Source organism: Gopherus evgoodei, chromosome 7 (genome assembly GCF_007399415.2).
Source record: "Gopherus evgoodei ecotype Sinaloan lineage chromosome 7, rGopEvg1_v1.p, whole genome shotgun sequence".
Taxonomy (NCBI): domain Eukaryota; kingdom Metazoa; phylum Chordata; order Testudines; family Testudinidae; genus Gopherus; species Gopherus evgoodei.
In genome coordinates, this window is record NC_044328.1 from 35,693,485 (window position 1) to 35,718,079 (window position 24,595).

General features: G+C 41.2%; 1 pseudogene; it reads right to left on the minus strand.

Moving 5' to 3' along the window:
* Positions 1-718: 718 nt before the first annotated feature.
* Positions 719-16,923, minus strand: LOC115655372 (annotated as a pseudogene).
* Positions 16,924-24,595: the final 7,672 nt, after the last annotated feature.

Below are 24,595 nucleotides of genomic sequence, written 5' to 3' on the forward strand. Positions count from 1 at the left end.
TTCTGAGTCATACAGTTTTGCCCAGGCACACTACTAGCCAGAAGGTTTGGGGCTCATCCCTTGTGCTTGTGAAAATTCTATGGGAAACCTCATTGTGGGACCCAGGGGGGTGCGGGGCAGGAGGCGGAAAGAAAGAGGGAGAGGGGAGAGTAAAAGAAAATGTGCATGTAGGAATAATAAAACAATTGAGTTCACTGTGTTCTCTTTCTAACAACTGTAATGAAGTATCAGTACCCCAAGATTGAAGAGTAGATAATTAACATTCTTAGCCACTTCGTGCAGGTGGGGGAAGGATCTAATTAAGCAGCAATCATCACAGGATCTTGCCCTGTTTCCCAGGTTATGTGTAAGGATAAGATATTATTATGACCCAGTATAACATGATACTGCTGAATATATTTATTTTATTAATCTCATTTTAGTTTTCTTCTAACATTAAAAAGAGGCTACTTACAGAGACTGCAGTTTTTAAGGAGTAAAGATTGTTCAGAGGCTTAAGATGCTTCTAGGATATACTGAAGTGGCACCTTTAAAGAGTAAATTTACTTAAGACTCCAGGATAGGTATCTTCTCATGTTCTTAGTCAATGTATTCTATAGATGCATATTCATCAATATGTAATTCCAAAGATTCATCGCTGAGGTTTTTAAAAAGTGGTCTTATTGACCTTGTACACTCAAGCTGAGTGATCCCAGCAATTCTACTCTTAACCCTTACTCTAGCACCTAAACATTTCTTGTTTTCCATAGTTTGGTTTCCTCTCTGCTCCCTACAAGCTCAAAAAATATTAAATGTCCTTTTGAGACACAAACAATGTCCAAGGCCAGAAGTCTCTTTATGGCTGTGTCTACACTAGCATTTATGGCAAGTACTCACCAGTGCAGCCACACATGGGTACCCATGGTGGAAAATTAGTATTTTGATTTTTTGAGCCCGCTCTGGCATTGATGAAAATGCAATGAAACCTGAGAAAACACAAGAAATAGACCTGAGCAATCTTGAAAAACAAACAAACACAAACTTGCTATATACAACTTTAAAACACATCCACTGTTGCCAACTATTGCAATTTTAAATGTATCCCAGTGTTTGGAGTTAAATATAAAGCTTCAGCTCCTTGACACAACTGATTATACAAGAATCTTAGATTTCATTTAAAGAAAGGACGTTTCTAGCCTTCATTGTTATGGACAAGGATTTAAAAATGTGACTAACTGAACTGTAGAGCTCAAAATCCAGAAGGCAAATAAAAAGACATCCCCCTCCTCCCGAGCTGTTACTTTTTAAAAATCTTATAATTGTTACACCAATTTCACAACCTTAGGGGGGCCTGATTCGTGATTTTTGAATGTTTGAGATGAGGAATAATTCTGTATTTGTTCAAACACCTAATCTGATGTAAGGATACATTCATCCTGAACCATAATTTAGAGATTTTATGCAAAATTCTTTCCTGGCATAACACCATTAACTTCAGGTCAGTTTTGTCAGCAGAGAATTTGTCCTTTTATTTGTAAGAAATCAGATGTAAAACAGAAAGAAAGCTAAACATTACCTAGATTAAACACACACTCAGGACTGCACATATTGGCATTGGTATATGGCAGGAAAGCAATTCACATCTGCATCAAAATATACTGGAAATCAAAAACTTCCAAACCACACATTTCTGTGGGGCCTGGAATTTCTCTTACACATTTCCAAGTGTCCCAAAGAAAGGAATCAGGGCTACTAAGGGCAGAAATTTTGTCAATATCAGCGTCCTGCTTGCTCACTGGGACTAAGAATCCAGAGACTGAGTGGATGAGGGTTGGAATTATGACGGCCTCACCTGGACTAAGACTAGGTACATGGGAAGCATTTTGGCACCAAGGAAAGAGAATCATGGTCTTTATAAGAACTATCACCTCCCAGTCCAGGTCAGAATGTCATTCCAGTTTCATTTGTGGTGTAGCTGCAGTCGTGTTGGTTCTAGGATATGAGAGAGACAAGGTGGGTGAAGTAGTATCTTTTATTGGACCGATTTCTGCTGGTGAAAGACAAGCTTGCAAGCTACAGAGTGCAAATATGGCTTGCCCCTTAAGAATCTGCAGCCTGCCTGTATCACCACTTAGGGTGAGGATCTGCTATTCATCTCCAATGTCTTTAGTATATTAAGCTTAGTTTACCTAGCAATTAAACAAAACACACAATCTGCTTTGATCTCTTTGCTATCCCTTATAATCACTTAAAATCTATCTTTTGTAGTTAATAAACTTGTTTTTGCTTTATCTAAAACCAGTGTGTGTTGGGGTCATAACTTGGGGCAGAGAGAGGGGGAGAATTTCATGACTTTATGCTGTACAGTTCCCTGTGCAGCACAAGACAGTACAATTTTGGGTTTACACTCCTGAGGGGGGGTGCATTACTGTAGACCACGTGTACAGGAAAAAGAGCTGGGTGAGGCTTTTTTAAACAACTAAAAAAATTCATACAAAACTCAGGATTTGGGGGTGATGGGGGACATCAGCTATCCAGGCATTGGTTGGGAAAAATAATACAGCAGGGCACAGATTATCCAAGAAGTTCTTGGAATGCAACGAAGACCACTTTTTTATTACAGAATATGGAGAAAGCAACTAGGGGAGAGGCAGTTCTAGGTTTGATTCTGACAAACAGGGAGAAACTGGTTGAGAATTTGAAGATGGAAGACAGTTTGGATGAAAGTGATCATGATATGATGAGTTCATTATTCCAAGGAATGGTAGGAAGGAAAACAGAATAAAGACAATGAACTTCAAGAAGGCAGATTGTAGCAAACTCAAAGAATTGGCAGGTAAGATCCGGTGGGAAGCAAGTCTAAAGTGGAGGAGGAGGGAAGAGGTCAGGAGTGTTAGCAGTTTTTTAAAAAGAAACATTATTAAGGGCACAAAAGCAAAACTATGCCAATGTGTAGAAAATATTGGAATCATAGAACCATAGAATATTAGGGTTGGAAGAGACTTCAGGAGGTCATCTAGTCCAATTCCCTGCTCAAAGCAGGACTAACACCAACTAAATCATCCCAGCCAGGGCTTTGTCAAGCTGGACCTTAAAACTTCTAAGGAAGGAGATTCCACCACCTCCCTAGGTAATCCATTCCAGTGCTTCACCACCCTCCTAGTGAAATAGTGTTTCCTAATATCCAACCTAGACCTCCCCCGCTGCAACTTGAGACCATTGCTTCTTGTTCTGTCATCTGTCAACACTGAGAACAGATGAGCTCCATCCTCTTTGGAACCTCCCCTGCTTCATGTAGTTGAAGGGTGCTATCAAATCCTCCCTCACTCTTCTCTTCTGCAGACTAAATAACCCCAGTTCCCTCAGCCTCTCCTCATAAGTCATGTGCCCCAGCCCCCTAATCATTTTCATTGCCCTCTGCTGTACTCTCTCCAATTTGTCAATATCCCTTCTGTAGTGGGGGGGGGGGACGAAAACTGGACACAATACTCCGGGTGTGGCCTCACCAGTGCCAAATAGAGGGGGAATAATCACTTCTCTCGATCTGCTGGCAATGCTCCTACTAAAGCAGCCCAATATGCTATTGGCGTTCTCATATCCAGCTTCTCGTTCACTGTAATCCCCAGGTCCTTTTCTGCAGAACTGCTTTCTTAGCCAGTCAGTCCCCAGGCCTGTGTTGGGATTCTTCCTTCCTAAGTGCAGAACTCTGCACTTGTCCTTGTTGAACCTCATCAGATTTCTTTTGGTCCAATCCTCCAATTTGTCTAGGTCACTCTGGACCCTATCCCTATCCTACAGCATATCTACTTCTCCTCACATTTTAGCATCATTTGTGAACTTGCTGAGGGTGCAATTAATCCCATCATCCAGATCACTGATAAATATGTTGAACAAAACCAGCCTCAGGACTGGAACCATGGTAAGAGACCACCTTGGCTTAGCCAGGAGATCTTCAGTGCACTTTCTTTGACAGGGCAACAAGCCTTGTGGATATGGGGAAACAGTAGATGAAATATGCTTTGACTGTAGTAACTTTTTTTAGAAAACTGTACTTGAAGAGTAGTTATCAATGGTTCACAGTGAAGCTGAAAGGGCATTGTGACATTACACTCCACATTCGTAATAGTAATATTGTGATAATGGCATAATCATGATGCATTTTGTACAGGATGGGGCATGTAAGGTGTCATTGGAAAAGTTATGATTTACTGAATACAATTATCCTATTTTTATGCATGTATCATTTTTGTATCTGAAGTTATAAATATTGACTATGGATCCACATTTCAAACAGGCTTACTCTGGAAAACACCCCCAGCCAGCCTTTCAGGTACAACAATGAAGAAACCAGATTGTTGATGAATCATTAGCACTAAGACAATGGGTTGTGGAATAGCTTAACCTTCCTGTGGACATTTCAGCCAGCCTGTAAGTAATGGCTATGACTCTGCAAGGGTATGTGACCAGGCCACATGACTCTGAACTCCATTTTGCGATGTCAGTATTTTTCCACAAAGTGGTCTGGGAACCAGGTTTGAAACAAAGGGCTCTATGCAAAAAGTAATATCATCTGTTGTTCTTGATTCCCCCAAAACTCAACACCAGAGAAGCTCCGAAAGGAAACGACTTGGAACGGGGGAAGGAATCCCAAGCTGCAAAGCAAATGCAACTTGTCCCTTAAGAATCTGCAAGCCTGCTTGTATTATCAGCCAGGGTGAGACTCTGCTAATTCATATCTTAATCTTTCTCATATTTTAGGCATCATTTGTTGGTTTTGTTTATTTACTAGGTAAATGTTTTGATCGTTTGGTATCACTTATAATCACTTAAAATCTATCTTTTTGTAGTCAATAAACTTATTTCATATTTTAACCTATATCAGTGCACCTTTAAGTGAAGTGTCGGGGGAAAAAATCTCAGCTTGGTTACCACCAGTATGCATAATTCCCCTCCACATAGAGGGAGGGGCAGACATATTAATAAGCTTACACTGTACAAATCCCTGTGCAATGCAAGATGATATAATTTTGGGTTTATACTCAGAGGGAGGTGTGTCCTGGGAGCTGGGAAACTGCCTGGGGTCTGCTGTATGTACTTGGGTGGCTCAGGTAAAGCACTCTCAGGTAGCTCAGGTTGGGCATGTGGCACCATCTGCTGTCATGCTGGGTAATAACAGGCCTCGATAAGTCTGGCTGCGTCTCTAACCAAGGAAGCAGAGTGAGCAGGGCCAGTCCAACTGAGTAGTTAGAGAGGCGTAGTGATTTCTCATGGCTCCTAGACTGCACCCCAGGGGTGACAACCCATCACAGACATATTGAGTAAGGTCCTGCAGGGATCTGTCCTGAGTCCAGTTCTATTCAATATGTGCATAAATTAATTGGGTAACAGGCATCAAGAGTTCATTTATAAAGCTGGGAGAGGTTGAAAGCACTTGGAGGACAGGAGTAGAATTCAAAATGATCTTGACAAACTGGAGAAATGAAATAGGATGAAATTAAATAAAGACAAAGGCAAAGTACCACACTTTGAAGGAATAATCAATTGCACAAAAGTAAAATGAGAAATGACTGCTAGGAAGGAGTAAGCAGAAAAGGATCTGGGAGTGATAGTGATCGACAAAACTAATAAGAGTCAACAATGTAATACTGTTGCAACAAGAGCAAACACCATTCTGCGATGTTTTAGAAGGAGTGTTGCAAACAAGTCATGAGAAATAATTCTTCCACTCTACTTGGCACTGATAAGGCATTATCTTGAGTATTGTGTCAGTTCTGTGCACAAAATGATTTAAGGACCAAGAAAAAAAATGACCCCAGCACATGGGTGGGGAACCCTTTTGCTATCAAGGGCCACTGACCCACAGGAAAAATAAATCAATAGCGGGCCACACACAGCTCCACAGGCGGATGCCAAGGCTTGAGGCTTCTGGCCTGCAGCACCGAGACTTGCCATGGGCCAGGTGAAATTAAAAAATGGGCCAGATTTGCGACTAGCAGTCACATACTAGTTACATGCCATTGTAGGCAGTCTCATCATACCATACTCTCCATAATCTTATCAAGCTGAGACTTGCCACGGGCCAGGTGATATTAAGCAACTGGCTGGATCCAGTCTGTGGGTTCCCCACCCCAACCTAGGAGGAAAGATTGATAAAACTGGGTTTGTTTAGTCTGGAGAAGACAAGACTAAAGGGGGGGAGAGGACAACTGTCTTCAAGAATATAAAAGGTTGCTACAAAGAGAAGGGTGATAAATTGTTCTCCTTAACCACTGAAAACAGGACAAGAAGTAATGAACTTGTATTGCAGCAAGGGAGATTTAAGTTAGACATTAGAAAATCTTCCTAATTGGAAGAGTAGCTAAGCACTGGAACGTAGTACCTGGGCAGTCTGTGGAATCTCTGTCACTGGATGTTTCTAAGAACAGGTTACACGAACATGTAATAGGGATTGTCCAGATAATACTTTGCCCTGCCTCAGTGCAGGGGACTGGATTAGATGACCTATCAAGGTCCCTTCCAGTCCTACATTTCTGTGAGTCTAAGCACTGACCTACAGAGTCATTCCCATTCTCTCCTCCTCTGATCTAATGACTGTTCCACTGTTGATAAATCATTTAACTGTCACTGGGCCCAAAAGAGAGCAAGGGAGTGAGAATGGGAATGATTCTGTAGGACAGTTGTAGGGCACCCATCTGGGAGGTAGAAGACCCCAGTTCCAGTCTCCCTGCTACAATTATTCTTGCATTATTTATCCACAGTGGAACAGCTTCAACAGGAGAAACAGAGAGCTCCCACATCAGAATATCCCATAATCCAGTGATTAGAGAATGCTCCCAGGAGGCTGGAGACTACCGTTCAAATTCCTTTCTCCTCCTCTAGGAATGAGGGAAAAACTGAACCTGTGTCTCTCACAACCCAGGAGAGTGCTCTAACCCGTGGACTAAAAGTTATGACAGACAGCAAAAACTTCCTCTTGCCTGACTTTGAATGGGACCTGATATGGCAGGTGGCCTCTGAGCACCCCTACAGGACTGGGCCCTGCACGAAACTTTGGCAGCCATATGCCTGAGGTGTTTCACCGGTTCATGAATAATTCTGGGGTGGGAGATAAGGTCCCTGGGTGCCTAGAGGGAGGCTGCAGTGTGCATGGCCAGAGGCAGAAACTTACGTGCCGAGGGATTTTTTACTCTGAAAAATGTTGGTGCCGAGTAAGTCTAGGCTTCACTGGGAGTTTTGAGGATCACAGTGGAGCCAAAACTGGGACTTAGGTACCTAAATACCTTTGGGGATCCCACACTTGAACATCAGCAGATGTGTGCAGCTGAGTAAATGGTTAATGTTAATTAAGTCTGAGTGGTATAAGCACATCAGCTGATGTAAATTACTGACATATTGGTAGAGACTGTCATCAGCCCATTACAATGCTTTTGTGACTATGTTGTGTCATAAAGAGAGCAATACAAAGAAGCTGGAATGTATCAGTGAATCGGACCCATTGGTTTATAAATATAAAAATCACTAAAATATAAAATAAAATAAAATAGTAAGATTTTAAAAGTTTCTCTGCCATTAAGTTTAAGGTACCTGTTATCTGAAAATTCCTCCTGATCAGCTGTACGGTTGTAGTGTTTTCTTGCCCAATAGTTCCCTCTGTTATGTCCAATCCAAACATCATAGCCAGCATCTGCTAATATGAAGCCCAGGCTGCCACTGGCCACATTCGCAACTCAGGTGGTTCCCTCTAAAACTAAGCCATGCCGCAGAAGAACAGGTTTGAGACCTGAGAAAGAAAGAGGGATTATTTTACAAAAGTGGTATCTCTCTAATAGGATAATAAAATAACACTGAACTCCTCTTCCTGGATTTCTTTCAAAATGGCACATCTGTTGGAGATTTGCTACTAGCAGTCGCATACTAGTTACATGCCATTGTAGGCAGTCTCATCATACCATACTCTCCATAATCTTATCAAGCTGAATCTTGAAGTAAATTATGTTTTTTGTCCCCATTGCTCCCCTTGGAAGGCTGTTTCAAAACTTTACTCCTCTGATGGTTAGAACCTTTCATATAATTTCAAGCCTAAACTTACTGATGGCCAGTTTATATCCATCTGTTCTTGTATCATCGTTGGTGCTTAACTTAAATAGGTCTTCCCTCTCCTTGGTATTTATCCAGAGAGAAATCCTATAGAGTGACTAGATGGCAAGTGTGAAAAATCATGACAGTGGGTGGTAGGCAATAGGTGCCTATATAAGACAAAACCCCGAATAATGGGACTGTCCCTATAACATCAGGACATCTGGTCACCCTACATTCATATTTCCCCTGAGCCTTCTTTTGGTTAGGATACACAAGCCAAGGTCTTTGAGTCTCCTCTCATAAGGCAGGTTTTCCATTCTTTGGCTCATCCTAGTAGCCCTTCTCTGAACTTGTTCCAGTTTGAATTCATCTTCCTTAAACACAGGAGACCAGAATTGCACACAATATTCCAGATGAGGTCTCACCAGTGCCTGTAAAATAGTACTAACACTTGCCTTTCTTCACTGGAAATACCTCACCTGATGTATCCTTGGACTGCATTAGACTTTTTCATGCCCACATCACACTGGTAGCTCGTAGTCATCCTGTGATCAACCAATACTCCGAGATCCTTCTCCTCGTCTGTGGCTTCCAACTGATAAGTCCCCAGTTTATAGCAAAAATTCTTATTATTAATCTCTAAGTGCATGACCTTGCTCTTTGTATTATTAAATTTCATCCCATTTCTATTACTCCAGTTTACAAGATCCTCCAGATCTTCTTGTATGATTTTCCAGTCCTCTACTATATTGGCAATATCTCCCAACTTTGAGGCATCCGCAGATTTTATTAGTACACTCCCACTTTTTGTGCGAAGGCATTAACAAAAATGTTAAATAAGGTTGGTCCCAAGACTGATGCCTGAGGAACTCCACTAGTAACTTCTTTCTAGCCTGACAGTTCATCTTTCAATATGACCCATTGTAGTCTCCCCTTTAACCAGTTCCTTACTCACGTTTCAGTTCTCATCATAATCTCCATCTTCTCCACTTTAACTAATAATTTCCCATGTGGAAGTGTGTCAAATCTTACTGAAATCCAAGTAGATTAGATCTACTGAAATCCAAGTAGATTAGATCTACTGCATTTACTTTGTCTAAAAAATCTGTTATCATCTCAAAGAAGGAAATCAGATAGGTCTGGCACAATCTACCTTTTGTAAAACCATGTTGTATTTTATTCCAATTACTGTTTACTTCTATGCAAAATTTGTTCAAACATTTTGCATAGAATTGATGTCAAACTAACAGGTCTGTAATTTCCCAGATCACTTTTGATTTCTTTCTTAAAAATAGGTACTCTATTAGCAATTCTACAGTCATTGGATACAACCTCCAAGTTTACAGATTCATTAAAAATCCTTGCTATTGGTCTTGCACTTTCATATGCCAGTTCCTGTAATATTCCTGGATGGAGATTATCTGGGCCCCCTGATTTAGTAAAATAGAGCCATATCTGAGTTCTTACTATTTCCTATGCCAAAGGGAATTCTGTTGACGCTAAGATAATAGCCATCATCTGTCATAATTTTATACTCTTCACTCAGATATCCTCTGTAGCGGATGATCTCACTCTGCAGGAAACAAAACAAACGTGTTTTCTAGAATTGTTTGCACTTCTGAACTTCTGACATTATCTGGGGCAATTAGCAGGGAGTCTCTCACATGGAAGTATCTAGAAAGACTTATTTCTGTTTAATTTTCATAAGCTTCTACAGTTTCCAGGTTTCAGATGAGCCAGTAAACAAAATCCGTGTACACGCAATCTGTTCCAAACAAGAAGTACTGAAACTAGGACAGCTCATTTTTCACTACTTGTCTTCCTGTACCATAGGAATATTTCCATTAAGATGGAATCAGGTCTTTTGGAAAGGTCTTGGCTAACCTTCAAAAAAATATGGAGGCAGAAGCTGATTTAAACGATCTCTAAAGGATAAGAAGTGAAACATAGAAGAAAATAGAGAGATTGGCTCTGGCTTGTTGAATGCACTCCTCTTAGAAGACAAAGTTAAAAGGAATGCACTATTGCCCCATTCTCAGGCAGAGTGCATCTGGGGAGTCTAGATGTATGTGGTCTCTGGCCAGTAACAAGCAGTAGATTCATAGATTCTGAAATCTAGATAAGGAAAAGAAGGGGGACACAAGAAGATAAATGAGTAGGAGAGGTCACCACTTGCAGAACTCCTTGCTTGAAAGCTGTATTAGCTGAGGACAAGAGATCATCTTTATAATCATGTCTAGTGCCTGTGGGTATGGTAGCACAGGGGGCAGCTCAGTTTTACAGAGTTCCTTGTAAAAAATATTGTTTTGGTTTTTTTACTGAGAGAAAAAAATGACTTCAGTTTTCCAAAGGCGCACATATAAACATCTGGACAGATACTTGTCAAGTACCCCCACACTGTGAATGGCTACAGCAGATAGCATTACAGTTAAGCTACCAATGAGATCATAAATTCAGAACAAATGAGGGGGCATGGAGTGGGATGAGGGAGGAAGAATGAAAGGAAAAGTGAGTGAGTGATGGGGAAGGGATGATAACCAAAGTGGGGTATAGAATGATTAAGGCAAGAGTGAGTGTAAAGTCTTACAAGTCAGAAAGGCAAAAATTTACACCACTTCACAGAGGTATAAATTACAATGCAAGGCAGCACAGAAGCCTTTCTGTTGGTTTGAATTGAATGCTTTGCTTGAGTTTAGTGCTTTAGTGCTTTGCCCATGAGGCCAAGAAGAAGGGAGCTCACATGACTCAGAATCTGAGGGGAAGGTATAGATGACTCAGACCAGAGTGAGGCAGAGGAATGTTGAAAGCTGTGGTAGGAAGAAAATGACCAGGCGGCAAAGGATTCCCCTGGCCAACATGTGCAGATATAATATCATCTAAGGTATGAAACTGAGAAGTACTGAGTCACCCGTAGAAGTGCCTGTTTTGGAGAAAGAGATGGAAGGACAAGCTGCAGCTTCTGATAGGTTTTGATGAAGGGAAGACTAGGGAGGGTAGGCCAGGGGAACATCCTGCTGAGTAGGATGCACTTTGTGGTCTTGACCTTGACTTTGTCTGCTACTGGATAATGTTGCACAAGCAGGGAGGCATACACAGATCCCCACTGAAAAGATGCACTCCCTGGGACAGATGGTTTGATCTGGGCTGTTAAGTATCACTCAGGTCCAGAGTCTCAGCTCAGACAGGAGCTGAACAGGCTTAGCTGTGGGGGCAGCAGAGAGGAAGAACAAAAATAAATTAAAATAGAAATAGTAGTAAGAATAAAAAGGAATTTGAGGTTTTAAAGGAGAATTCATGGAAGGCTGCTATACAGAACTGACTGCATTCCCATTGGATACTGTAGACTAGATCTCATGTCTGGGCTCACCCCTTTTCAGTTTACTCTGTACTCAGCAGCAAAGTTCTATAATGCTATGTCTGTATGTTCTCAAAAGCGGATGAGTCATCCCAGAGATCCTGAATCCAGATTGGTGGATGCACTTCACCTGGGAATCTTTCAAAAGGGCTTGCTTTCCCAACAAGATTCTGAAAAGATCAAGCAAGCTATGGAAAAGTCTCAGACTATTTAGAAACCTGCCACATTGGATCTGCAAGCTCTTTTAGATACAATAACTCCTCACTTAAAGTCCTCCGGTTAAGGTTGTTTCATTGCTGATCAATTAGGGAACATGTTTGTTTAAAGTTGTGCAATGCTCCCTTCTAATGTCCTTTGGCAGCTGCCTGCTTTGTCCACTGCTAACAGGAAGAGCTGCCCCTTGCAGCTAGCTGGTGGGTGTTGGAACCACGGTGGACTGGCAGCTCCCAATCAGCTCACCGTTCCCCTAAGTTCCCTGTGCTGCAGCTACCCAGCAGGCTTTCAACTGCAGCTATCCCACCCCCACTGCCATGTGCTGCTCCTGCCCTCTGCCTTGGAGCGGCTCCCCAGCCTCCTGCTTGGGGGGGAGCGTGAGAGGGAAGCTAATGTCAGGGTGTCTCCCTCCCCCCTGCTCCTACACCCCACTTACCCCTTCTTCTCCATATAGAACAGGGTGGAGAGACAGAGAGAGCTGCTGTCTCAACTTCCTGACTCAAGACAATGCACTTAAGAGTGGGTCAGCTTACTTAAAGGGGCAGTGTGCATTTCTCTCTCTCTCTCCCACATACAAGGTGTGTGTCTGTGTCTGCTATACTATCTCCCTTCCCCTCCATTCCTGCTGCCCTGTAGAGTGTGAGGCTACATTAATAACAATGTGCTAAACCCTGAGGGCTCAGCCCAGTGCTAGTTCATCATTTAGCACAGGGGTTCTCAAACTGGGGGTCGGGACCCCTCTGGGGGTCACGAGGTTATTACATGGGGGGGTCATAAGGTGTCAGCCTCCACTCAAACCCTGCTTTGCCTCCAGCATTTATAATGGTGTTAAATATATAAAAAGTATTTTTAATTTATATGGGGTGGTTGCACTCAGAGGCTTGCTATGTGAAACGGGTCACCAGTACAAAAGTTTGAAAACCACTGACTTAGCAGTAACTGCATTCCGTGGGAAATATCCCACCCTCTTCCACTTTCTAACTTCACCACCTCAACCAACCTTCACAATCATCATAGCTGTGAACAGTATTAAATTGTTTGTTTAAAATGTATACTGTGTGTATATCTATATACTATATAGTTTTTTTGTCTGGTGAAAAAATTTCCCTGGAACCTAAGCCCCCCCCCATCTACATTAATTTTTATGGGGAAATTGGATTAACTTAACATCGTTTTGCTTAAAGTTGCGTTTTTCAGGAACATAACTACAGCATTAAGTGAGGAGTTACTGTCTGCAGGCACAAACTCAGGAATGAAGTCGCAAACCAATGCTAGAATGGCCATGTTAGAAGGAAATATGCATTTCAAAGTCTACTATTAATAACAAAGATAATACCTGGCTCTTATATAGCACTTTTCATCAAGCAAGCTTCGCTTCAGTAACATTTTAGTGTGAAGAAATCTCTATTCCCTTAGTGGTTTAGATTCAGGAAAATAAATGCCAGTGAATAATACACAAGAAAGACAAAAAATAGGGATAGGGCAAGTTTTGAACCTGAACAAAAGGCAACTAAGTGGATGGAGGGGGAAAATATGGCTCCCAAATATAAAAACCCCATTCCAGTGTGATCAGTAGGTCTGTCTAGTAAATTCTGGAGACAAGTGGCTTTAAAAAAGCTGAAAGAACTAAAGAGAATAAGCAACTGAGGCTTTTGACATGTAAATGGGGATGTAAAGGCTTGCACAGAGCTTCTTAAAAAGCAGAGCTAAATCAGATTGGCAAAGGCTAACTACTGCCTACACGGGCAGTAAATACTTGAGGTATTTGGAAAGCTTGAGCAGGGCTCTGAAACACTGGAAGTTCGCAGAATGCCTGTGGGAGTACAGGAGAAGCATCTGCCAGAGTGGGAGCGACACTAACTTTTGAAAAGAGTTCAGCCTGAGTTAGTGGTGCTAAGCTCCCATGATTTTTCCACTATAGTAGACACTCCTTCACACTTTCTAAAGACAGGACCCTGCCCTCCTCCTTGACCATTGTGGAGAGCAGTGAGTGCAAGTGTAGCATCCTGTGTGGAGGCACAAGGGAAGGGGATCTGTGAATAATTTCACTGGGTTTACCTGTTACTATTAAATTTACTTTGTGCAGTTCAGCCTCGGAGATCATTTGTATTATTATTATTGTACTCTCATTTTGGTCTCCATTTCAATCCTCTTCCTTAGCCTCCTTAGAACAAGCAGGTAACTGGACAGAAAAGATTGCACGTGCTTCTGCCCACCAAGTGCCTCCAAACCCTGTGCAGCAAGGAGATAGCAAGGGATGACCCTGCAAATCACTCATCACAATCTTTTTTTTAAACTTCTCTTTCCTTTTCTTTGTTCTTTTGCTGTATGTCTGTGTCCCTCTACCATGTACATTACCGTTCTTTCTGAATATGGCATTGGATGTGATCCAGGTGACAATATGTTATTTATATATTTAATTCTTTTTAGTTCATTCATTTAAAATTTACAAGCAGTCATTTCATATGCACTCAGCCCATGCTCTGGACTCTTTACATACATTGCATTTCAGAATGGTGAGATATTCCTGTATCATGTAACGGTCTACTCATAACACTGCTCTACAGCCAAAATGCTTCTGAAATAAATGTAGTCCAACTTTACTAATTCTGGGTCACTGAGAACGAAAATGATGCTTAAAATTGTTGATTGGCTCTAGTTTTCAAGATATGCTATTGGGTCAGTATATACGACCCTTGACTTGGGAATGGCGGAGCATAAGTGAGTTCTAAAGGGAAGGGATCTCAATTTAAACCAGAAATGACTAAAATACATCTTTGACTGGATCTATGAATAAATCTATGACTGGGTTTGGACAGTACTTGCTTTTTAGGCAAAACAATGAATGATGCAATCTGAAGCTGGTATTGCATCATACATGATATGAATTGCATCATGTTATTCCTAGAAGTCATGGATGAAGCAATCATAATGAAGTTACGTCACTCTGATGAACAAATTGCCCTATATCAGCTCTAGAAATCATACAGTGTTGTGCTCTCTTATTTGTCAGTGTTTGATTTTGCAAAGGGACACACTTCTGTTTAGCCAAAGTGAGCAGAGATGCCTCGTACTTGTGTGAACAGTGCAGATAACTTCTGCTATGTTTGTGGTGAAGTGACTTTTGCATCACAAAAGCGTAGTATAACCACTCTGGTTAAGAAAGCCTATCACCTTTATTTTAGCTGCAAAATTGGAGATCAGGACAAGAGGTGGGCCCCACACATATGCTGCAACACTTGTGCAACAAATCTTTGCCAGTGGTTGGACAGGAAAAGGAAATCTATGCCTTTTGCAGTGCCAATGATTTGGAGAAAGCCAACAGATCATACCAGCAATTGTTACTTCTGCATGGTGCCTCCAGTTGGGAAAGGTGTGTCAAAGAAGAAAAAGTGGACTGTGCATTATCCAAACATTCCATCAGCTATACGCCCAGTACCCCACGGAGAAGGACTGCCGGTTCCTGATGCACCAGAATCATTCTCACTTGTGTCAGACGAGGAAGAGGATGAAACTTCTGGTCCTGAACCATCAATGTCACAGGACCCACATTTTCTCCCATCCTCCTCCTCTGAACCACACCTCATAACACAAGGTGAACTGAATGACCTTGTCAGGGATTTGGAACTACCCAAGAGTAAGGCAGAGCTGTTGGGCTCCAGACTACAGCAGTGGAATCTCCTGGCAGGCTATCAGGGCAAATGGAGCCCATCAATGCTTGCAGACTATTGCTGGACAGTGACAAGAAATGCTCCATTTAATGAATACAAGAGACAAGCCAAGAAGAGCCGAGTAGACACTGAATAGGACTAAACTATGTACATAATAGTTTTTTGCCTTTTGTTTCATAATAAATTTTATTTATATAACCCATTTGCTGATTTTTAAAGTGGTACATAAACTAGACAGGTGAAATATCATCATGTAAAGCAATCATAAACACATGAAAAGACCTAGGTTTACAATTTATGTTTAAAACTCTACTATCTACACAATATACATAGACATAAAATGTAAAAACTTAAATATCTTAGAAACAGTAGCCAATCAGTTGTTTTAATTGTCATATTTGAATTCAGCACATCAAAATACATAATAAATATCACATTTTATCTCTGAAGCAGACGACTGCTCAAAAATTGTAGAGCAGTGTAATTAAGCCTCCAAAAGAAAGAAAGAAAGGTGTTTGTGAGTTAGTCTTTTGCTGGTAAAGAACTAAAACAAACATATAAAACATAGAAAGAAAACTTGCAATTTATATTAAGCTGAGATGTAATGGAGCATTGTGGAATGATAAATAACCAATATATCATATGTGCTAAACTAGGCTGGGTAACATATTCAGTTATTGCCTCACCTAGAAAACAGAATTTAGTAAACTTAAGAACTGTCTTGCTCTGGTTACTCAGCTCTTTCTTCAAGCCAAATCTGTTCTCTTAGAACACATGTAACCATAAGGGATAACAATGTCTCAGGATAATTGTAGGGAAGGAAAAGTGGGTTCACAGAAATGTGGCTTCCCCCCTGCTCCCAGAGGGCAGTAATCTACTGCTAGCCTACGTCAGCAATAAATTAATAAACCTTCCACATCATGTTACCTCTCCTGCGCCGGCCAGTGAGTAGGGGGTGATGTTACAGCTCCAGCCCTCTCCTCTCCCCTGCTTGCTCCAGGAAGAGAGTAAGCAGGTGAACAGCTCCACTTACTCCTGTATATCTGCACACAAAATGTAGGTAGCCTGTGTAAGGGGGAGTTTTATTCCCTTTTAGTCCCCTGCACAGACATATAACCCAAGTTACAATCCAGCCTTTAATACTCCCATTACATTTATTTTTAAATTGACAGCTATTCTTTTGATTAAAAAAACAACAAAGGCACCATTCACTTTACCTGCCTTCTCCACTACACCAAAAACAAAGGGCTGCTCTCTCTAATAAAAACATAACCAAGGTCTCACTTACTAGTCCAATATAGCCTTCAGCAAAGGAACACTCCAGGGGCCCGTTTGAAAAGAAAAAAGTGTGAGAAAATAATTGCTAGGTTGGGGAAAGAACTTGGTTAAAAGGACACTCTGTTAATGAAGAAATTAGTTCAGATGTCATAAATTCATAATACACTTCCCTACTCCCTACCTTTTCTCCAGTAATAATATGCAACTCACAATATTCATGAATGCTTCAGGATTCACATCCATTCTCCTGAACTCTCAATTCCATGTGTCAAACACGCTACCATAATAAACAGCCACATCTTGGTTCTGTGTAAAACAATGCACCTATTAATAACATGGATAGAAACACACATCTTGGCTTTGAACAATTGCAATACATAGATGCAGAAGACAGTATTATAGGTACTCAAAACAGGAAACAAATATTAGGGATAGTGTTTCAGTTGTTTGGCCTCATCCTTGTATAAGGCCTTTCATTTAACACATCAAAGTGATCATAATCAGATGAGTAACAGAATTACATCATTTTTAAATACAGAATCTTTCACTTTGCCTAAGTTGTCCTTTTCCCCAGACAGATCTTTCCTTTGTGTGGGAAAACTAATAGACAAAGCAGGAAACTCCACTTAGTTCTATCCTCACAGAGTTTCCATCAGATTGGGGAAGATAATTTACTCAGACATGTGCAGACTGGTTGTAAGGGACTGTTCATTTGAACTAAGTTTCACGCAACATCAACCCTAATTCTCATCAGCCTAACTTTTGTTCACATCACAAGTTAAACACCGTGGGTTCCAGTTTTCTGTTTATAATTTGGTTGGGACTATGGTTACTCATGAAAGTGGGTGTTTATTAGAAACCAGCCAGAGAACGCAGAAATATTTAAGATACTTTTAGAAAATGAAACCAAAACATAACCACTATTCCAGTCATGAGATGCTACTGCTTAGTGCTTGGTCAGTGTGCCAGAAACACATGCTTTGTGGCATGTTCCCTTGGAAAATTTCAATTTCTGAAATTTCATTGGCTTGGCAGGATTCTGTAAAATTAAGGTTTAGCGGAAGTAATCACAACCATAAGTTAATCATCTTAAATGTACTGCTTATATTCATATATTAAGGTATACAAAATTCTATTAAAGTTAGGAACTGTCAGTTTCCGGTATAATGTGAATTCATCCTCCTGTGTGTCCATGCACAAACACGAAGGGAAATGGCCATTGTTAACAGTTTATATCTCAACAAAAGATGAATGGAATTTCATGGGACAGAGGAAAGGCACTTCTGTAGTCTGAGGGCATTCCCCCTGCTGAATTCCTCTTGTGCATTGGAACTGATCTGTGATTATACTTATGTTATAAACCTACGATTGTGTTCACATTAAATATAAAACATTGCAATTGCAAAGGGAACATAATAAATCCTCTATTATCCGGCACCCCTGTTCTCAGGAGATTCATGAAATATCCTCTGGATGGAGCTCAAAGTACCGTGCATATCCTAATGTTCAGTTCAGTAGAATAAATCTTCTGAAAACCACTGCTGGAGCATATACCTTCTGAGAGCCACAAGGGAGTTAAATCTATTAGGTACTTACTGCGCTATCATGTTTTTGGATCTTTATGTCATTTTTCCATTAAGTAAAGATAGATGTACCCTCAGCAGACTTCCCCATCCCCCCAGTTCTCTTCTTCCCCATTAAAAACCAGTATAGACCTCCTCATTCCTTCAGAAGGAATCTGACAAGGAGCAACATCATCTATCTATGGAACTGTCAAAATGCTATACTGATTTGTTCTGATACAATAATCAAGTAACTCAGAGACAATTTACAAATCAGTCTATCTCCAAAAAGGTAACCAAAAGACAGTTTTGATTCAGGGAAAAAGAGATTACCAGAGTTCACTTGCTGCACCAGATGGGAATCAGATACCTTAATGGTTGCAGTGTTGCTGGCCCTAATTTAAATGAAGCACGAGAGAGAAGAGAGAATAAATCACACATAACTTTTCTCCCCAGCTTGTTATTACATGTTATTATTAAAGGGTGTGCACAACAGCATCTGTCGCCTCCCTTTATTATTAATATAAATAAGCATAATTCAGCAGGCTGTGATATGCTTCCTAAGGGAACACTCAAACCTCGCAGCTAAAAACTGATTTATGGTTAGGAATTTCAGCTATGAATACATTCACCTATACATTGTCACAGCTACTGTCTCTGTCCATAATGCACAACCATTTATTCTCAATTCAACCTAGCAAAGCATAGGCCAACATAGCAAGATCGTGCTCCATAGTCCCAAAGGTCATGGTTTGTTATCTTTGGGGCACAGTCAGATGCCCAATCTTCCATGTCAAGCTGCTGCCAGGGAGCCAGGGTTATCACATGCTGCTGCTTCTTGTAGCAGCTGTGCCATTTGCCACCACAGCGGATGCTCACAGTTCCCTGAGCCATCCCGAGGTATATCAACAGGATACCAGCAGACAGGAATCTGCTGTTTGGCCAGCCCTGTTCCACTCCTACGGTGGGCTCCCCACTGGAGGGATTTTTTCCAAAACTGCAATTCTGTATTTTAATAGCCAATGAAATGACTATTGATTGTTATTTTTTTGAAGAAAAAAAAAGATCTACGCTGAACAGGAAAAGAGTGTCAGGAAAAAACTGGAAACAGGAAAAACCTGTTTAAATATGACTGTTGCTACTGCGATTTCGGGACTAGTGGGAGAGGGACTCTGATGCTTTCTTCTTTTTCTTTATGCTCCCACCCCCTAAGGAACATAGGGCATCTGTCAGTTTCTGACTTTTTTCCCCCCTGACACTTTTTTCCTGTTCAGCATGGATGGAATCATTTATTGAAAAAAAAAATCAATTAGTCGTTTCATTAGCTACTAAAATACAAAATTGCAGTTTTGGAAAAAATCCCACCAGTGCTGGAGTGCACAGTTAGTACTTTTAATCTTTCCTCACACATCACTTTCTTCAACTGAGTTTTATTGTTCTTTTTGCATTCCCTTCAACTCTGTCTAGACGACTCTAGTATGGTGGTGCCAAAAAATGAACAGAGATTTTAAGTGCAATTTCATCAGAGCCACATTCAGAGGAACGATCACTTCTCTACTCACTGGTAACATGCCTGTGCATTTGCAATTTAAATCCACATGCACTTCTTTTTGCTCACCCTTGAATGTAATGTTTAATATGTTTTCACTACCATATATTAACAAATCATTCTCCACTTACAGCAACAGCTGTCACTGTATTTTTGTTCCGTGTCTGTATTTTTAACTAACTGAAAAGTCTAATCAAGATTTTCTGTTAATTTTTAACTTTTAAAATTGAACTGCAATTTGGCCAGTAAAAACCACTATAGGCAAATACTTTCCAACAATATCTGCATATTCTTATTAACAAGACCATTTGTCGACAGTTAAAAAGCAAATACTGTAACTCATTAAATTATTCTGTAATGTTAGCCAAAATTAGGTAGTTCTAAAGGATTTACACTTATGGTAAAAAGTACTGAAATATATTAAACTGATGCATATAGATTTTTGGATCTGGGCACATATAGCAACATATTGCCAAGGACAAGAGTGTTTTTCTGAACTTTGTAAAAATAGTAGTCATCTATTATAACTGTTGCAAAATAGAGTAACTGGGTGCAGAATTCCAGTAGCCTTGACAGCAGGAGCAAAATGCTTGGGAAAGGAAAAATTAGAGTCCACCATTTGAGGAATTTCCAGCCTATGGTAACAGACTGAAGTTACATATACTACTAGCAGTGAGATAATTCCAAAGTATGCTATGCTGCAGGTAAAGCCCAGAATTGGTGGAGAGGTAACATGTAGGCCTGGTTTGACGTGAGTAATCAGGCATGAGTGAGGTCTGATTTCTTGGGAGACAGGATTAGGGAGGTTTCAGAGTAGCAGCTGTGTTAGTCTGTATCCACAAAAAGAACAGGAGTACTTGTGGCACCTTAGAGACTAACAAATTTATTTCAGCATAAGCTTTCCTGGGCTCAGTTCTTCGGATGCATAGAATGGAATACACAGACAGGAGATATTTATACATACAGAGAACATGAAAAGGTGAAAGTATGCATACCAACTGGAAGAGTCCAATCAATTGAGATGAGGATTAGGGAGGGAAATGGCTTGGCAGACTGGAAACAGAATGCCCATACTAGCTAAGGTAAGGGGGAACACCTAGGGGACCATTTACAATGGATGAGACAACAATGGATAAAGTGAAGTCTGGAATGTAAGATGGGGCAAAGGGTAAGCTGTCAGTCTCCAGGGAAGCCATGCCCCTTTGCTACACAGCAATAGCTTTCTAAGAGCTTCTACAGCCCTGACCAGCAGCTGGGTTCTGTCCATTGCAGACATCAAACCAAACAGTTTTCATAGGCTGAACTTTAAACAGTTGAATATAATCATGTAATTTAAGTATTCAGAAAAATTGCGAATCAAATTATTTGACAAGAAGTTAGGAATAATTAATATATTTGCAGAAATCAGGAAGAGCCCATGAATGATTCACAGTTACTTGTATACAGTCTCAGGGTTCCAAATCCTGTGACTGCTCTGTAGAAGTGCTCCATCCCCATCAACGCAACATGTCTCTTTTCACAGAAATGCAGAAGGATGTTTGTAGGCAGTTCTTTTCTGATCATCCAACAACAGGCTGAGCAATAATCAGCGAACATTTGTAAAGATAAAAATCACTGCCTTGGGTTAGAGTGAGGGAAAGAGATAGACTTTTGTGCTGGTTCTGCAAGTAGCTGAGCCCAGCACTAGAAAAGAAAGTATGGATTTTGACAACAGTTTCTTAGATCAAAACCAGAAAGAAACAGGTTCACCTCAGAATAGCCATTAGGGAGAGCATGGACTTCAACCACCACATCCAAGGTGAGTGCCCTAACAAGCAGGCTGTAGTCTGAGGCCTGGTCTACATTAGTCTGTTATTTCAGAATTAGCCAAGTTAATTCAGAAAAAAAATGATTCCGTCCACATGACCAAACTGGGTTTTTCGATTTAAAGGGCTCTTTAATCAGATTTCTGTACTCTCTCTCAGCAAGTGGAGAAGCGCTTAAATCGAGATCACAATCCCAGGTTAAAGGTATTGTGGACGCAATTTGATGTTATTGGCCTCCAGGAGCTATCCCAGAATGCTCCCTTGTGACCACTCTGGACAACACTCTCAACTCCGATGCACTAGCCAGGTGGTCAGGAAAAGCCCTGGGAACTTTTTAATTTCATTTCCTGTTTGGTCACCATCAGCACAGGTGACCATCAGAACAGTCCACCATCACAAGAGATCACGCAGTCCCAGATTCACAGACGAGCTCCAGCATGGCCCAAACGGGAGGTACTGGATCTCATTGCATGTTGGGGAGATGAATCTGTTATGGCAGAACTACATTCCAAAAAAAGGAATGCAAATACGTATGCTAAAGTCTCCAGGGCCATGACAGAAAGAGGCTACTCCAGAGACGCAGAGCAGTGTCTTACAAAAATCAAGGAGCTCAGACAACCGTACCAAAAAGCCAGGAAGGCGAATGGGTGCTCTGGGTCAAAGCCCCATATATTCCACTTCTACCATGAACTGCATGCAATTATGGGGGTTGATACCACTACTACCCTACCACTGTCCATGGACACCTGCAAGAGGCGAGTTGCACCGGGCGAGGAAGAGACATTGGAGGACGAAGAGGAGGAGGACGACAGTGCACAGGCAGCAATTGGGGGATCTGTTTTCCACCCAGCCAGGGACTATTCTTAATGCTGGAGCCAATAGCCTCCCCCCAACTCCCAAGGCAGGCTGCCAGACCATCACCCTGGAGAAGGTACTTCTGGTGAGTGAGAGCCTGATCGGAGCCAAGAGATGGGAGACAGGGCGGGGGGGAACCCAGCCATGCTGGGCTGTTCGCATTTAGTTTAAAGGGCTCATACCTGCTCAGAGCCTCATTGGAACCACATGGAGGGGGGGTGGGGGATGTTGTGTGAAGCGATCATCCCAGAGAGCCCACAGGCCTTCTTTTTATATGGCAAACCCACCAGGCATTACTTGCTATGGGAAAGAGGGCCCAGCAGTTTGAAAGAATTGAAATGAATGAAGAAGCAGCAGAATCTCGCGTGCCCCTAGGCTGCCTGCAAGCTGAATTCTGTTGCCCAGCCGTGTGTGATGGCTGACTCACACCAAAGTGGCAGGCACTTCAGTATAAGAGGCAAAATGCTAACTTGTACAGAAAGAACATGTGCTGTGTACTATGAATTGCCCGTTTCACTGAGAAGGGGTGTCCCCTTTGTTCTCTGAAATGTATATTTTAAAATACTACCCTTCCTTTTTCTCCTCCCACAGGTGCAAATGTTTCAACACGGCCCCTATCTACTCCATCCCAGAGGCTGGTCCAGATTAGAAGCCAGAAAAAATGAATTTGGGACCACATGTTCACCGAGCTCATGCAATCCACCCACACTGAGAGGGCCCAGCTGAATGAGTGGAGGCAAACAATTGCAGAATCCTGTAAAGCATTACAGGAATACGAAGAGAGGAGGGATGTGCATGATGAAAGCAGGCAGGATGCTATGGTCAAGCTCATGGGGGAGAAAACTGACATGCTCCGCTGTATGGTGGATCTAATGCAGGAAAATCAGCAAGACCACAGACTGCCGCTGCAGCCCCTGTATAACCACACTCCCTCCTCCCCAAGTTCCATAGCCTCCTCACCCAGACACCCAAGAACATGAGGGGGGAGGCTACGGGGACTCAACCCCAGAGGATCACCCAAGCAGCAAAAAGTTGGCATATACAAACTTTTGATTGGTTTCTGGACTTGTCCTTCCCTCCTCCTCCACCCCCCAACCCAATAGCCCCCCGCACAGTCTACATTCTGATTTCTCTCAATGTGTTGTGCAACAAATAGTAAAGAACAGTTTTTAAACAATTTTGATTTTCATTCATATATATAATAAAAGGAAATAAAGTCAAATTTGTTATATATATGTTATATTGTTATATATATATATATATACACAATTTTGACTTTATTTCCTTTCATTCATATATATATATATGGGTGGGTAACTTCAAGAGAAACAAACAACAAAATGGCAGATGAAATTCAACGTTGATAAATACAAAGTAATGCAAATTCAAAACATAATCCCAACTATAAATATAAAATGATGGGGTCTAAATTATCTGTTACCACTCAAGAAAGATCTTGGAGTCATTGTGGATAATTTTCTGAAAACATCCACTTACTGTGCAGCAGCAGTCAAAAAAGCAAACAATGTTGGCCTTCATTAAGAAAGGGATAGATAAGACAGAAAATATAATGCCTCTATAAAAATCATGGTATACCCACATCTTGAATACTGCGGGCAGATATGGTTGTCCCATCTTAAAAAAGATATATTGGAACTGGAAAAAAAAGTTCAGAAAAGGGCAACAAAAATTATTAGGGGTATGGAACCCCATATGAGGAGAGATTAATAAGATTGGGACTTTTCAGCTTGGAAAAGAGACAACTAAGGGGGGATATGATTGACATCTGTAAAATCATGACTGGTGTGGAGAGGGTAAATAAGGAAGTGTTATTTACTCCACATCACACAAGAATTAGGAATTAATGAAATTGAAATTGACCAAATGAAATTAATAGGCAGCAGGTTTAAAAACAAACAAAAGGAAGTATTTCTTCACACAATGCACAGTCACCCTGTGGAACTCCTTGCTAGAGAAGGTTGTGAAGGTCAAGACTATAACAGGATTCAAAAAAGAACTAGATAAATACATGGAGAATAGGTCCATCAATGGCTATTAGCCAGGAGGGGCAGAGATAGTATCCCTAGCTTCTGTTTGCCAGAAGCTGTGAATGAGCAACAGCGAATGGATCATTTGATGACTACCTCTTCTGTTCATTCCCTCTGAGCACCTGACATTGGCCACTTTCAGAAGACAGGATACTGGGCTAGGTGGACCTTTGGTCTGACCTGTTCTTATGCATACGCTAA